This window comes from Pelobates fuscus, chromosome 5 (assembly GCF_036172605.1).
Source record: "Pelobates fuscus isolate aPelFus1 chromosome 5, aPelFus1.pri, whole genome shotgun sequence".
Taxonomy (NCBI): Eukaryota; Metazoa; Chordata; class Amphibia; order Anura; family Pelobatidae; genus Pelobates; species Pelobates fuscus.
Window position 1 is genome coordinate 249,507,323 of NC_086321.1, and position 15,818 is coordinate 249,523,140.

Sequence of the window (15,818 nt, forward strand, 5' to 3'; positions counted from 1 at the left end):
GTGGGGCCATTCGGTACTTGCCCTGTGTGAGCAGTGATACCCCCCAGATAGCTATGCCATGGAGCCTATTCATATAATGAAAGACTATGGGAAAGACTTTGGCTCCATGGCAATTAAACTGTATTTGTGTGGTCTGCGTGCCATTCACCTAATAATGTGCACGCAGACCTGAGCTATCTGGGGATATGTTAAATGTCTGTGTTTAATGTATAAAATATGACTTTATGTATTTTAAAGAGTTTTATGTTGTTTTGCAACCATGTGGTTAATGGAGTCTGCCTCTAGTCCTGGATAATTAGATTTCTTCTCCAATTATCTCCAGGGCAGAAGGGAGGAAGCCAGGATGCATTGTGGGGATGTTTTACTTTTACTGTTTGAGCCAGGGGGAATAAAAGATACTTTTATTAACTTTTGAACCCCTGGTCTGATTCATGCCATTTTTTAATATGTTGTTCCCCTGAATGGATTGATTGTGGATATGTATTTTTATGTGAATGTGATGTATGGTTTTAAAGTTATGAAAGTTGTGTAAAAGTATATTTTGAACTGTACACATAATGGGATTAAGTGTCACACTAAGGGGAGGGGATGTGTGGGAGGTAACATCTATGTTATTGGTTATTTTATGCCTCCCCCTGGGTGTGGCCTGTATGTGTACTCATGTAATAAAAACCAGGCTGGGTGCCCAGCACCTCAGACCACTGCTTGACCTTCAACACGGAGCCTTGTCTCGTTCTTGGGGGGATTCACTGTATGCTGTTGGAGATTTGACTGCTAGGAGTGTAAGCTGATGTCTGCTTTTCCTATTCATCTGCTAGCAGCTATTTGTGAGGTTCCAGCTGGAGTGCTACCTTATTCACCTATATCCAGTTTGTGAGTTCTGATGTTCTGCAGTAGCTGTGCCTTTCTGAGAAAAGGGGATTATCGCCTAAACGGAGTTTAACCCCTCATATGCTGAAACGGTCCGTTACACCTCGCCTCCTTACGGAAGATGTGGGATCAGGTCCATGCTGCTCTTTGTCGTGCTGCTGCTACTCAAAAGAGGTTTGCTGATCGTCGTAGGTGTGCGGCTCCTTCTTATGCTCCGGGTGATAGGGTTTGGTTGTCCTCTAGGAATCTCCGCCTTAGGGTTCCCTCGATGAAGTTCGCGCCCAAGTTCCTTGGTCCCTATAAGGTGTTGCGTAGGGTGAATCCTGTATCCTACTCCCTGGCCTTGCCCCCTTCCATGCGCATACCTAACACCTTTCACACCTCCCTTTTGAAGCCCTTGCTCTGTAATCGGTTCTCTGGGTCTCTCAGGCGTTCCGATGCCCTCCGCGCGGTCTCTAGTGACGTATATGAGGTGGCTGCTCTCCTTGATTCTCGTTTCTCTCGAGGTCGGTTGCAGTAACTGGTTGATTGGAAGGGTTACGGCCCGGAGGAGCGGTCGTGGGTTTCTGTCTCTGACTTGAACGCCCCCTCCTTGATCCGCTCCTTTCATGCGCGGTTTCCTTTGAAGCCTTCGGCTTCCCGCCCTCTGGGCGGTCTTCGAGGGGGGGGTTATGTCAGGGCTCCGCGGGCAGCGGTGAGGGGAGGCTGCAATCCTCTCGCAGCACTCACCCTCGGTCCGTCGCCGCCCGCGGTCCCCTCTCCCCTTACCAATAAGCGAGCGGCGTCCTCTCCTCTTGACACGCCGCTCGCGTCCTCCTCTCCTCCTCCCAGCGGCAGCATGTCTAACGCTGCACGCTGGGAGCCGGCACTATTATCTAAGCGCCGGGGTCACTCACGTGACCCTGTGTTAAAGCTACAGTGCAACCAACACAGTGGGGGGTATAGATATCCCCCACGTGTGTTTGTTAATACTGATTGGTGGTTAGTCAATCAGGATTCAGGCTAGGATTTAAATACTTACCTTTCCTGTCTATCTGTGCCCTGTTGTGGTCTTTGCTTTATAGTATTGATTCTGAACGTGTGCTTTCTGGTTACGTACTCTCTGGCTTGTTATACTGACTTTGTGACTTTCTCCTACCCTTTGACCTCGGCTTGTTTCTCGTTATTCTGTTTTCTGGTTCCCCTTACTCGGCTTGTCTCCTGACTATTCTGTGTGTGCTTAGCCCGGCCACTCTAAGGACCGGTACTGCACACTTTCTGTCTGTGTGTCTGTGTGTGTGTTAGCGTGTTGGGTTCCCCAGTATCGTGACAATTTCAAGACATGGTGCCAATCTAGGACTTTTGCTTAGTAAAAAAAAACAACTGATTCAATAGGTATTTATCACTGTTTCCCACTGCTGTTGGTTTGCTAAATTTAAAAGAACACTCTAAGTAACATAACCATTGAAGCTTGGTGTAGTTGTTGTTATGTTGCTTAAAGAGAATTCTATGTAAATTCTGCATTCCCTATATACGCATACTATATCCCATTTACACATAACATCCCCTAAACACACACTAAAACCCATATTTGCACACACTCTCTGCCTCAACAGAACCTAGACACATACTAGAGCCTTATGCCTCTCACTACGCCACAAACATAACACACCACAAACAGTCATCTGTACACACAGACAATCCTAGAAACAGTCTCCAAATGCATGCACAATACACTTTTTTCTGGACCCACTTATGAAGACACCGGAAACAAGTCACCAGTAAACACAGAGCAGACATGTCATTATCTTCACTTGCACTGTGCAAAACAAAAAATGGCTTTTCCAATGCAAAAGCTCTTCAGCAAAAATCTGCACATGGAATGTTCTGCAAGAGCATTAAACTAACATGCTCACTTTGGAAGCAAGCGTGCTTGTCATATTGATGACACAACAAGCTCCCACTGGGTCACTCTGATTTTAAATGCCCGGGCTGTATTTGTGCCCCAGTCTAGCACTAAGCTGAATATATGATAAACTGTGCAACAAAAATATATAACATGGGCACAACATTTTTTTTCCACTTATTTGTGTGTAGTTTAACAGAATTTTTATATCCATTAAGAAAATTCACACATATGTTAGGTGTTTTCAATGATTTGCTAGATAAGGAAACAAAGGGTAAATTTTCACATTTTGTGTTTTGATGGAAAATATAACCTAGTCCTATTTGTAATGATTGCGTTTTATGACACATGCTGTTGAGTAAAACACATTGCTTTGACAGTAACAGCTGGGTAGAGCACCATATTTTGTTTTAGTGTACTCACTTGGAGTGAGAACAGCAGAACACATACTCATTTTAATATTCTTCTTTTAAGCATCTTCGTCATCCTGTGTGGAATTTGGCACGTTCCATAATTTTGGTGCTGTCTTTTGGTATATGTTTGTGCCTGTGCATATAATAAACTGCTTACAAACATTTAATGCAAAAAGCCTGCAAACATTTAATGCTACTATGTCTAATTAAAGGGGCACTGCTAAACATAACTATGTGGTTACATAAAAGCCCACACATCAACAAAACATTCCAGAAACAAGCCAATGACTCAAGCTCTCCATAGTTTATTATAGGAGAAAGATCATATAAAAGCTAAAATAATGAACAGACTTTTGTCCAGCTTCATAAAATATAGATTTTGAGATTTAATTCAAAGAAATAGAGGGTAATTGCTGTGTTTGCAAAATACATGTGTGCCATTTTAATTAGCATTGTTTATTTATTTATGAATTACTGCCTTTTTTAAGTGGATGTGTTATGTTCCAGTTTACTTAAAACTACCTAAATATTGGATTATTGAATTAGAATCATGCACATATATTTGAATATAAATGCATCTAAAACCGTCATCCACAAAAACCCCAATGTGAGGAGAAAGAAATATATAAATCAACTTAACTTAATAAAATGTACAGCTTCCCAAAGGTCCCTCCCAAATGGTAACCTCTTTTATACCAGAAAAATATATCATACAAAAACAGTGGGGAAAAAAGCAGTCGTATTTTCCCACTTTGGAATTTACTTATTGTTTGCTAACGGCATAATTTTTTTTTCAACAATAATCTTATTTACCATTATACAATTGGGACCCTGAGGAAGTCCCGGCAGAGGACGAAACATGTAGGATCATCTTTGGACCAATTTTACAATTTATTATTTTGTGTATTTTATTTATTTATTCTTACAATCTATATTGCTTGCCAATAAAGTGCATCTTTCCAGAGCATGTGGAGGTGAATGTGACAAAAGACAACACAGGGGTGCGGGCCCATATGAGGGGGGCTTGTAAGACTCTACAGTTTACTGCTTATGAGTTGGTTATCTTCTCCTGTTAGCCTCCGTCCCAAAACATCAATTATATATATAACATCATGGAGCTAGTGGATGTTAGAGACCTTGCGCTCCACCACCTTCCGTTTGAGAATGCCCCACATATGCTCAAAAGGGTTTAGGTTTGGGGACAAGACATGATTGGCCAGTCCATCACCTTTACCTTCAGCTTCTTTAGCAAGGCAGTGGTCATCTTGGAAGTGTGTTTGGGGTCGTTATCATGTTGGAATACTGCCCTGCGGCCCAGTCTCTGAAGGGGAGGGGATCATGCTCTGCTTCAGTATGTCACAGTACATGTTGTCATTCATGGTTCCTTGAATGAAATGTAGCTCCCCAGTGCTGCCACTCATGCAGGCCCATACCATGACACTCCCACCACCATGCTTAACGGTAGGCAAGACACACTTGTCTTTGTACTCCTCACTGAGTTGCTGCCACACACACTTGATACAATTTGAACCAAATAAGTTTATCTTGGTCTCATTGGACCACAGGACATGGTTCCAGTAATCCATGTGCTTAGTCTGCTGGTCTTCAGCAAACAGTTTGTGCATCATCTTTAGAAGAAGCTTCCTTCTGGGACGACAGTCATGCAGATCAGTTTGACAGTCATGCAGCTCTGACAGGCCGACCCCTTACCCTTTTAACCACTGCAGCAAAGCATTTGATGTTTTGGGACGGAGGCTAAGAATATAGTGCCCTTGGTAAATATGAGCAAAGAAGGCTGTAAAAATTGTCTTTATTGTTTAATCTTTTGATTTATTGTTAAAAAAAATACACTAAAATACTCTTCTCTCATGGATATCAAACAATTGAAATACAACACAGGTCCCCCTCCTGCCCCCCCCCCCCCCCAACAAAAAAATCATTAGTATTAGTCGAGGCCACTGTGCCATAAACAAGTCGTACTGGCATATATTTTAAACCTGTACTAAACTAAGTAGGTTGTAGCTTGTTCCCTGTTAGAGGGGATAAGAGTAAAATGCTGTCCCCCAAAAATTTTGGGGGGCTGCAATCCCTATGATTCAAGAACACACTTTCTTCATGCAATGTGAGGTCACAAATTACATCTACTACAAACCCAGTTTCCTTTAATATCATAATTCACATCACACAAACCATATGATGCCCTTTTCTTGACTCTTGTAACATTATAATTTAGTTTTGAATTCAAAGTTCTTATATTTTTTTGCGGTTGCACTTTCTGGGACAGCTGTGGATATGAAGGGAACATGTTTTCTGTTTTCCATAACAACAGCAATTATCCTTTTATAAAATACTACGATTAAAGTGAGAGATTCTCTGGGTATGTGTGTGCAAGTTACAAAGGATTAGCATGGTTGCTCACACAATGCTTAAAATATTATTTTTAATTCTAGCGCCTCCAACAGCAGTATCAGGTAACTCATCAGCTAAGGATTTATTTTTACGCAAAGATTTTCTTTCCACATGTATATAGAAACACCAGATGTAAACTATTCCAGGCATGTAGGAAACCAAGCTCTGTGAATAAATTCTAATCTTTTTTGCTCTTTGGATGGATAAGCATTTATTTTGGCAACCTCTCCAAAGAGCTGCTATTCTTCCCCAGCCAATGTCGGCTTTTACTTTGTCCTTAGAATTTTGCATAGTTAAAACAGGCTTTCCCTGACTTATTGTTCTGTGAAAGGTAGTTATGTCAGTGCCCATTCTCAACTAAACTATGAAAAATATTCTTGTTATCTTACTGCAATTATTTAGTTAGAAACCCATAGTTGCCTAAAATCCACTGCAAGTAATGCAGATTACCTATACCTGTAGCACACTGTTCAAATTTTTTTATTTTTTTTTAGGTAGTTTTTTTGCCTGGCATGGCGACTAATTCTTTAATTATAACTTCGACTCAGTGATCCATACTATTAGGGTTATACCATGAATATTAAAATAAAATTATGCGAAATAGTATAATTAGGGGGCGTGGCCACGGCACCGACGAGACTGGCAGCTTGAAAGCCGAGCTCCGTCCGTGACAGGGGTTTCATAAGCAAAACGCGGCGATTAAATCAGCAATGGCAACAAAAAAACAGCGCAGCACTATGGGGAGCACCTTGACAGCCGAGAACCCCACTTCAAAGACCTCTCTGAGGAGGTTTTTCACAGAACAAACCGAGCCGCCACAGCAAGGCAAAATGGCGCCCGCGACTACCACGCGCGGCAGCCAACCATCCAGCCCATCTGCCTTTGAGGATTCAGCAGAAGAGGCTGATATCAGATCACTACTCACACAACTGCCCTCGAAGAAAGACCTGGCTGACATGTTCCAGAGACTGGAGAATTCTTTCAGCGAAAAACTAACAGCAGTCAACGCGGACATCCAGCAACTGGGAACCAGGGTGCAGGCCCTGGAGGACGTGGAGGAGCTCTCTGAGAGACAGTGGTCGGAGTGCCACACTACACAGAAGCTTCATGCAGAAGCTTTATTACATCTACAACGTAAACTGGATGATGTGGACAACCGGGGAAGGCGCAATAACCTGCGAGTAAGAGGAGTACCAGAAAGCCAGGAAGGCTCTACCGAAAACCCCACACAGGTACTAACTGCCCTCTTTAACCGCATACTCGTTAGACCACTCGACACAGCGATCCAATTTGACAGGGCCCACAGAGCAGCACGGCCAAGAAATTTACCATCAGACAGGCCCCGAGACCTTATCTGCCGCCTCCACAACTTCCCCTTAAAAGAAGAAATTTTTCACAAGGCCAGGCAGAACAAGGATCTAAATATTGACGGCCACCCGGTAGCAGTTTATCAAGATCTCTCACCCACTACACTGCAGGCCAGAAGGGTGTTAAAACCCGTTACCACAGCACTCATAGAGAAAGGAATTAAGTTCCGCTGGAACTACCCATTTGCTCTCTCAGTGACGACCCGGAACGCACACCATCATAACCCCAGCAGACGTCCCTGGCTTCCAACAGGCCCTGGATCTGCCCCTCACCGAAGTGGAAGATTGGACAGGTCTATCAGCCGGAGAATTCACTCAAACGCAACAGAGACCAAAATGGCAGAGAACACCGAGGAAGCGCAGACAGCAGAACCAAATGGGATCGGAAACACCTAGCACACCCAGTAACACACCAGCGTGAAGATGCCAAGAACGGCCACATATATCCTTTGTTGTCTTTAATGTTAAAACTAAGAACTCTAGCAACACAAGTTTTGTAGAAAAAAAATGCTTTTTAGCTTAAATGTTTACATGATGTTATTGCCACAAGACTTACTCTTGGATAGTATCCACTGGCTACTACAGCCCTCAATAGTATAAGTAAAAATATTTGCTTAAGGTAAAAAAGGGTGTATGAATGTACTAGTTCAGGTATACTTAAAGGGACACAGGGTTAGATCCAAGTACAGAGACTTCTGACTCAAACCCCTGGCATCCCGATAACCTTCAGTACCCTAATCACACACCCCTTGCCGCAAAAGAATGGTCACCATCCCCCACCAGAGCGGCGCTTACAACTACTTGGGGACACGACTGAGTCTCCCGCAAGTGCAGCGCCAACTCATGGAGTATATGACGCTCTTGCATCATACTTATGTACATAGTTTCTGTTCCCCCCCCCTCCCACTTTCCTCCCCAGGAGCAATGCCCATAGTCCTGCTCCAATACTGTCATAACCCCTGTAATAACGAATGTCTCTACCATGTTGGCACAACTTAAGTTAATGTCCCTGAATGTGAGGGGTCTTAACTCCCCAGAGAAAAGAAGTACTCTTACACAAGAGATTGATCGGCAGAAAGCCGATATCATATTTCTCCAGGAAACGCACTACAGAGGTGATTTCCAACCGAGACTTAGATCTCGACGTATACAACAAACATACTATAGTAACTATAGAAGCAGCAAATCCAGAGGTGTGGCGATATTGCTAAATTCCCGAGCAGCACTTACTGAAACCAGTGTTAAAATAGACCCGGGGGAGATTTATATTTGTTAAGGGCAAATGTCAGGGCTCACTGATTACTCTGGCGAATATCTACGGCCCGAACTCTGACCAAGGCTCCCACGCCCGAACATGTCTAAATAAACTAGAAGAATTCGCGGAAGGTATTGTAATAGTGGGAGGGGACTGGAACATGGTTCTCGACCACTCGAGGGATAGCTCCTCTGGTGCTATAGACAGTAGGCACCACCAGCGCACCATACTGGCTAATGCAATCCACGCCCATCAATCAATGGACTGTTGGCGTCTGCTCCACCCGCAGGATAGGGACTATACTTATTATTCCCCAGTAGCAAAAAGCTACTCAAGAATTGATATGTTCCTCCTGAGCCACAGACATCTCCCCATAATGGAAGAGGCCACCATAGGTAACATCACATGGTCAGACCATGCCCCTATTTATCTGACCATAACATTACAAGATGCCCCCACACACACTTCTCACTGGCGTCTCAATGAGACCCTTCTGGATGACCCTAGGGTCCTAGAAGAAATGAAAAAAACTCTAAGGGACTATTTCATTGACAACACAACAGCAGACACAGCAGACGCGTGGGTCTGGGAAGCTCATAAAGGGGTCATTAGAGGAGTCTTGATAAAATGGGGCTCTAGGATTAAGAAAGAAAGAACACTCAAACTGGATGCACTATCAGACGCAATACACAAGCAAGAAACATTACACAAGCACAATCCTACCCGGGATACCTTTCAAAAGCTAACGGCCCTTAGAATGGAAATTCGTTCCCTTCTATCACTAAAAGCGCACAGATCGCTCCAACTAACAAGAAGTTCATTTTACACATATGGGAACAAGAGCGGTAAACTGCTGGCCAGAGCATTGAAGGCCAAACTCCAAAAATCATTTATAGCTAGAATTAAAAATAGAGCCGGGACACACTGTCACACTACCAAAGACATAGCCGAAACATTCCATGACTTCTATCACACCCTTTATAATCTTACCCCCCCAGAGGGAACACCCGAGGAAATACAAAACTATTTAACAGCACACATAGCCTCCAAAGTACCAGACGCTACGGCGCAAGCACTGGAGGAGCCCTTCTCTCCTTCGGAACTGTACCTAGCCATCAAAACGATGCCGAAAGGCAAAAGCCCAGGCCCAGATGGCCTAACCGCACGATACTACCAAACTCTAGCTGGGGATCTAGAACAACATTTTCTTAGAATGATTAATGGGTTGGGACCGACCTCCTCACTACCTCCACCAATGCTGAGAGCATCTATCACCATTATCCCCAAACCAGGGAAAGACCCTGAGATGTGCGGTAATTACAGGCCTATCTCCCTTATCAATCTGGACCTCAAACTCCTGGCCAAATTAATTGCCAACCGTATCAAACCTCTACTTCCACACCTGGTCCACCCTGATCAAGCAGGCTTTGTACCCGGGCGTGAAGCCAGGGATAACACTTTGAGAATAATCAGTGTAATACACGGAGCAAACGCGACTAACATGCCGACTCTGTTGCTGGGTATTGATGCGGAAAAGGCCTTTGACAGGGTGGACTGGACTTATCTGTTTAAAGTGTTGGAGGGATTAGGATTTGGACCAAAATTGAGAAATTGGATACAGACCCTATATAGAGGACCGTCAGCCCGGGTTGGAGTAAACGGACAACTGTCCACCCCCTTCCAAATAAGTAATTTGACTAGGCAGGGTTGCCCGCTGTCGCCCCTTTTGTTTGTACTGGCAGTAGAGCCCTTTCTGACAGCCATCCGTACAAACCCCAGCATTCAAGGATACCGGTACACCGAGGAGGAGGTGAAGGTGTCTGCATTCACAGATGATATTCTTTTTTCCATCACGGACCCGATGAGCTCTCTCCCACAAGTACAATCAGAAATTTAAACATTCGGGGCTTTATCTAACTTTAAAATCAACTCCGAAAAATGTGAGATCCTAGGGATCTCTGTACCCCAACACACGCAAACCCGCATCCGACAGAACTATAAATACACATGGACGAAAACAGGACTTACATATCTAGGAATATGCCTTACGTCAACACATAAAGGTCTATACACACTAAACTACCCTCCTCTAGTAGAAAACAGTAAACAAGACCTCAAACAATGGGATATGTCCCATTTCTCCCTGATGGGCCGAGTCAATATAATAAAGATGATGATCCTACCAAAGGTTCTGTATGTCTTCCAGGCCCTCCCTATCCCTCTCACAGGTGAATTCTTTAGGCACATGAGATCCGTATTCACAAAATTTATATGGAGGAATAAACAAGCGAGACTGTCTTACACTACGCTGACATCTACTCCAGGTAGGGGGGGGTTGGGGTACCTCACCTCTACAGGTACTACGTAGCCGTCCTACTAACACATCTCAGGGAATGGACGGATATAAATAAGAAAAAGTCTTGGTATGGGATAGAACAAAGCTTCACGACAGTTCCACTCCATATGCTACCTTGGCAGATATGCCAACTTCACAAACTGTCCCCCACAATACATCCACTAATACACAATATCCTCAGAGTTTGAAGAAAACATAAAGAGGAATGGAATCTTTCCCCAGGTATATCCCCCATATTTCCCTCTTGCAGCTAATCCAGACTTTCAGAATGGCAAAGGTCACACCACATTATCCCGACTATTGGGAACCCCTAACCCTGATATTAGGACACTCATAGTGGGGGATACGAACCCTAAACTTAAAGCATTCCCCAAACCCAATAGACGAGAGACACTACTGGATATCATGGGAAGAGCCCAATTGCCCAACTACTTGACGCAGTCGATCATCCCCTTCTGGCGAGAGAGAGACAGATCTCCATTTGAATGCATGTGCACCCAAGGAAATAAAATTAGACGCCCACTTTCAGCCATATACCGAATTCTCAGTGCAGATATAGGGAAGCAAGCCAGTCCTACATTCCAGAGTAGATGGATGAGAAACCTCCGCATACAAATGACGGAGGAGGAATGGGCCCAGATTATGATCTCCGGGATTAAAACCCCCAATCAGCACAGCTCGGAAAGAAACCTTCTATAAGAAAGCCACTAGATGGTATCGAACACCGGTAAACCTACACTCATGCTGACCCGCAATCAGCGACAAATGCTGGAGGTGTGGAGAAGAACGGGGTGACATGGAGCATATCTGGTGGTACTGTAGGGCAATTACACCGTTCTGGACACTAATAACAGATGAGATCACTAAAATCCTGACTCCACAGACACAGTTGACACCATCCCAAATCCTCCTGGGCCGGCCTCAATCCTTTAAGGAGAAATGCAAACAGCAACTCCTGTCCTTACTTTTGGGAGAAGCAAATGCTCTAATACCTAGATACTGGCGGAATACTGACATACCGACTAGAGAACAATGGGTCAACCAGGTAGAAAAAGTGAGAGAACTAGAGGAGATGCATTGGTCGGTCCTAGGGAACAGACTCAGGTACCTTAAAATTTGGGAACCATGGCTCCTGTATTGGGGTAACACACTTAAGACCTAATGACACCTCACAACAAGGGAAATAGCAGAAAGGTAAATAATACCTCTTAAGCCAACCGAACACAACAGGAATCGGGCTTATCATACCTGACTTAACGCAGCAGGAAGACCCTTTCCCCTCCCACCCCCCCCAAATCTCCCCACTACCCTTTTGAACACAAACCAAGCGACACTCCCGATCCATCTCACCATCCACACAACGGCTGGACTCCGAGCACTGATTAAAGAGTAGTGTGAGTAGGCCATGAGATGTGTTAGTGTTCCCCTATATATTGTTACAATGCATCCCCCCTTCTTTTTTCTGTATCCCCCTATTTCTATGCTCAAAAATGTAATAAAAAGATATTAAACAAAAAAAAAATTGTATAATTAGACTGTACCTAGTGTCAGATGAAGTATCCATTGTACTGGGAAAGGCAATGCCACTACAGTAAATAAATTATAGTGGGCAGCTGCATAGATCCTGATAAATATGCATATGTCAACCAGTTGTAACCCTCTAAAATAGCAGGAACCTACATTTGGGTCACAATCTAGGAGTTTAGAAACACTGCCCTGGGGCATTAAACTTGCATCACCCCTTCTAATCCCTGATCGCTAAGAGACCAGTCATTTGGAGCTATCTACATACCCTGGATATCCAGAGTATGCAGCCCAAGGTCATAAGGATGGCACATCAATCTCCCACATTCTTCCTTCTAAGGAAAAAGTGATGCACAATCCCTGAAACATATAACAGATCAAATGACTGCAGTGCCATATTGTCACTTGCTCTTCTTTTCCTTCCAAAAAAGCAAGGATTTCACAACCTTGAGAGAAGACGTGAGATAAACATTCCAGACCGAGTTGGCAAATATCTGACAGGCCATCATCACCTTCAAAGGCCAGGTTTCAGCAGCAGAAACATCTACCTCCCAGAAAATAGTTTTTTATCTCAGAGGTTTCAGCCACTGTACAAACTAACACTCAACACCTCTGAGGCCTTCAAATAAAAGTCCTAGAAATGTGTTTGCCTTGCAGTGCCAATTTTTTTAGTGAGTATGTCAGAGTGCTGCTGCCAGGTTACTATGGCAACAGTTTGTCTTATTCAATGAGTGCAGGATGAGAAGAGTGTCTTCTATAGTCTGAACCTACTGTATCACCAGGGATTTACTAATGGCACAGCAACCTTGGGAACACCAGTGATTATACACAGAAAGTTAATAATTACCACACTATCATATTTAGCAACAACCCCACACCCGATTACAATCTGTCATACAATCACACTCACCCACCACACACAATCACACTTAGTCTTCTCTCAGCCAGTCGCCAGGCACAATACATTCAACCAACTCTAAACACATCACATTCAACCAAACACACATACACCCAATGCATAATATGCACAAAACATTAATTTGGGTACACACAAGGATTATTTTGATGCCCCCTCCAAAAAAAGCATCTACACCTGTGTGCCTCTTGATCCTCCTTTTGTTTCTTATCCCTTTTTAAAAATGTCTTACCACATTTACTGTATCTTATCCCCTATTTTTCCCCTATCCCCTATTTGTGTGTCTTACACCTCCCTTGTGTATCTCTTACAACCAGGGGCGTATTAGCCGCGAGGCAAACAAGGCATTTGCCTTGGGCGGCATTTTCCAGGGGGCGGCAAAAAAAGCCGCCCCCAAATGCCCAAGGCAAATGTCTTGTTAGCCTTGCGGCTAACAGACATGCTAGGCTGCTGGGCGGTCGGGCGGCGCTGGTGGGCGGCTGGCGAGGGAGCACTTCCTCTGAGCTGTCTGCTCAGCTCCCTCGCTCGCCGCAGAGTGAGGCTGGGAGCCGGAATATTACGTCATATTCCGGTTCCCAGCCTCACTCTGAGGCGCGCGAGGGAGCTGAGCAGACAGCTCAGAGGAAGTGCTCCCTTGCCAGCCGCCCGCCCGCGAGCCAGTGCCGCTCGCCCAGCAGCCACTGGACCACCAGGGAGGAAGAGACCCCCCCCCAGCATTCCCAAAGGTAAGGAGGCTGGGGGGGGCGGTTAAATAAATTTTAAAAAATGTGTTAATGTGGGTGGGTGTGTCTGTTAGTGTGTGTGTCTGTTAGTGTGTGTTTGTGTGTCTGTTAGTGTGTGTGTCTGTTAGTGTGTTTGCCTGTGAGTGTGTGTGTCTGTTAGTGAGTGTGTGTGTCTGACTGTGTGTGTCTGACTGTGTGTGTGTCTGACTGTGTGTGTCTGTTAGTGTGTGTGTTTGCCTGTGAGTGTGTGTGTATGTTAGTGAGTGTGTGTGTCTGCTAGTTTGTGTCTGCTAGTGAGTGAGTGTGTGTCTGTTAGTGTGTGTCTGTTAGCGAGTGTGTGTTTCTGTTAGCTAGTGTATGCGTATCTGTCAGTGAATGTGTGTGTGTGTATTTAGAATGCGGGGCAGGGGGGAAAGGTTGGGTGGGGGTGGCGCAGGGGGGGGGGGTACACCACAAACCAGGATACACCACTGCTTACAACCCCTTTGTGTGTCGTACTACCCCTTTGTGTCTCCTTCTCTCCCAGCCCCTTTGTGTATTTTATTTTTTCCAGCTGCTTTGTGTGTTTCTTTTTCACTCCCAGACCCTCTGTGTCTATTTTTCCTCTTCTCCAGCCTCTCTGTGTCTCTTTCACCCCAGCCCCTTTGTATTTCCACCCCCAGGCCCTTCTGTGTGTCGCTTTCATCCCCAGCCCCTCTGTGCATCTTTCTCACCCCCAGGCCTATCTGTGTGTCATTTCCCTCCTCATGTCCCTCTGTGTGTCTGTCTCCCTACTCGGTCCCCCTGTGTGCCACTCTCCCCTCCATGTCCCTTAATGGTCCTCTCCCCGTCCTGTCCATTAGTGGTCCTCTTCCCTGTCCCTCAGTGTTCCTCTCCCCTCCATGTCACTTAGTGTTCCCCTCCCCTCCCTCCCCTGTCCCTTAGTGTTCACCTCCCCTCTTTCCCCTGCCCCTTAGTGTTACAAATTAATTTTGTGTGATATTCAGCTTTATTATTATTAAAATAAACTTTTCATGATGAAAAAACACAGCCCTGAATGTTAAATATCTATTTCACTTCCCAGCCTTCCTTGTGTAGTTTTGTGATTGTGCTCTTTTACTTGAATTGATGTATGGAAATAGTGTTTGCAGGGTTACATTACTAAGTACAAACCCATCTTTACTTATTCGCCACATTGAACTTTAAAATATAAGCAATATTATTCACTTCTATATGCCCCATTCTGTAGGCACAATACTATCACTCTGGGAAAATAACCTTGCTCATTTAAAAAATATTAGTCATGCCTACTACTATCATCAATTTCTAAAAGAATTGAAGGCTCAATTAATTTACAGTTTTGTGTGCAAACAAAGCATTACAGTACACACAAGCCAAGATTTTCTGTCACTTTTGTTTTGGTAGTAGTTCTAGGTGTGTTCACGGTTCACTGAAAGAGCCACTGTTGATTGTTATAAATTTCTTGGCTTCAATGCTGAGAAAATCAATTCAATGCTTATTTACCATCATGCCCTGGGAACACCTGGCCAGTCAACATTTCCAAGTTTCCATTCTTTGTTTTGTCTGTTGACCAACATCTCATTTATGCCATTTGGCCTTCAAATATTGTTCTGACATAATGCCCACATTGGGTGAAGTATACAGTTCATTTATCGTGGTACATGACTTTAGACGTTATTAGTTTTTTAGACCGAAACCAAAAAAACTATAGACAAAGCCTATAGAGTATCACAATAAATACACATAAGTTAATTCACAATTAGTTATGGAATAACAGGGCTAACACTTCAAACGAAGGAAACCAGTACAAAAAAATGTGGGGCTTACCCACAGTGGCAAGATAATTGTGTATATGGGTGATGTCTTGTCAATAATAATCAAACCTCAAACCAGATGCTAGTGAACCTCCTCTCGCTCGGTGTCTATTTCCCACTCAAAGAAGTATGTGAATGGAACCAAGATTTCCACCGCAGGTCTCATGAGACAAAATATCCAAAATGGCTGCCGCATTAGCAATACAGTGCCAGCAACGAGGACCGGGGACCTGGGGAAACCTATTCACTGTGTTGATAAAGCAGCCTAACAAAGAGAGAGAGTGGCA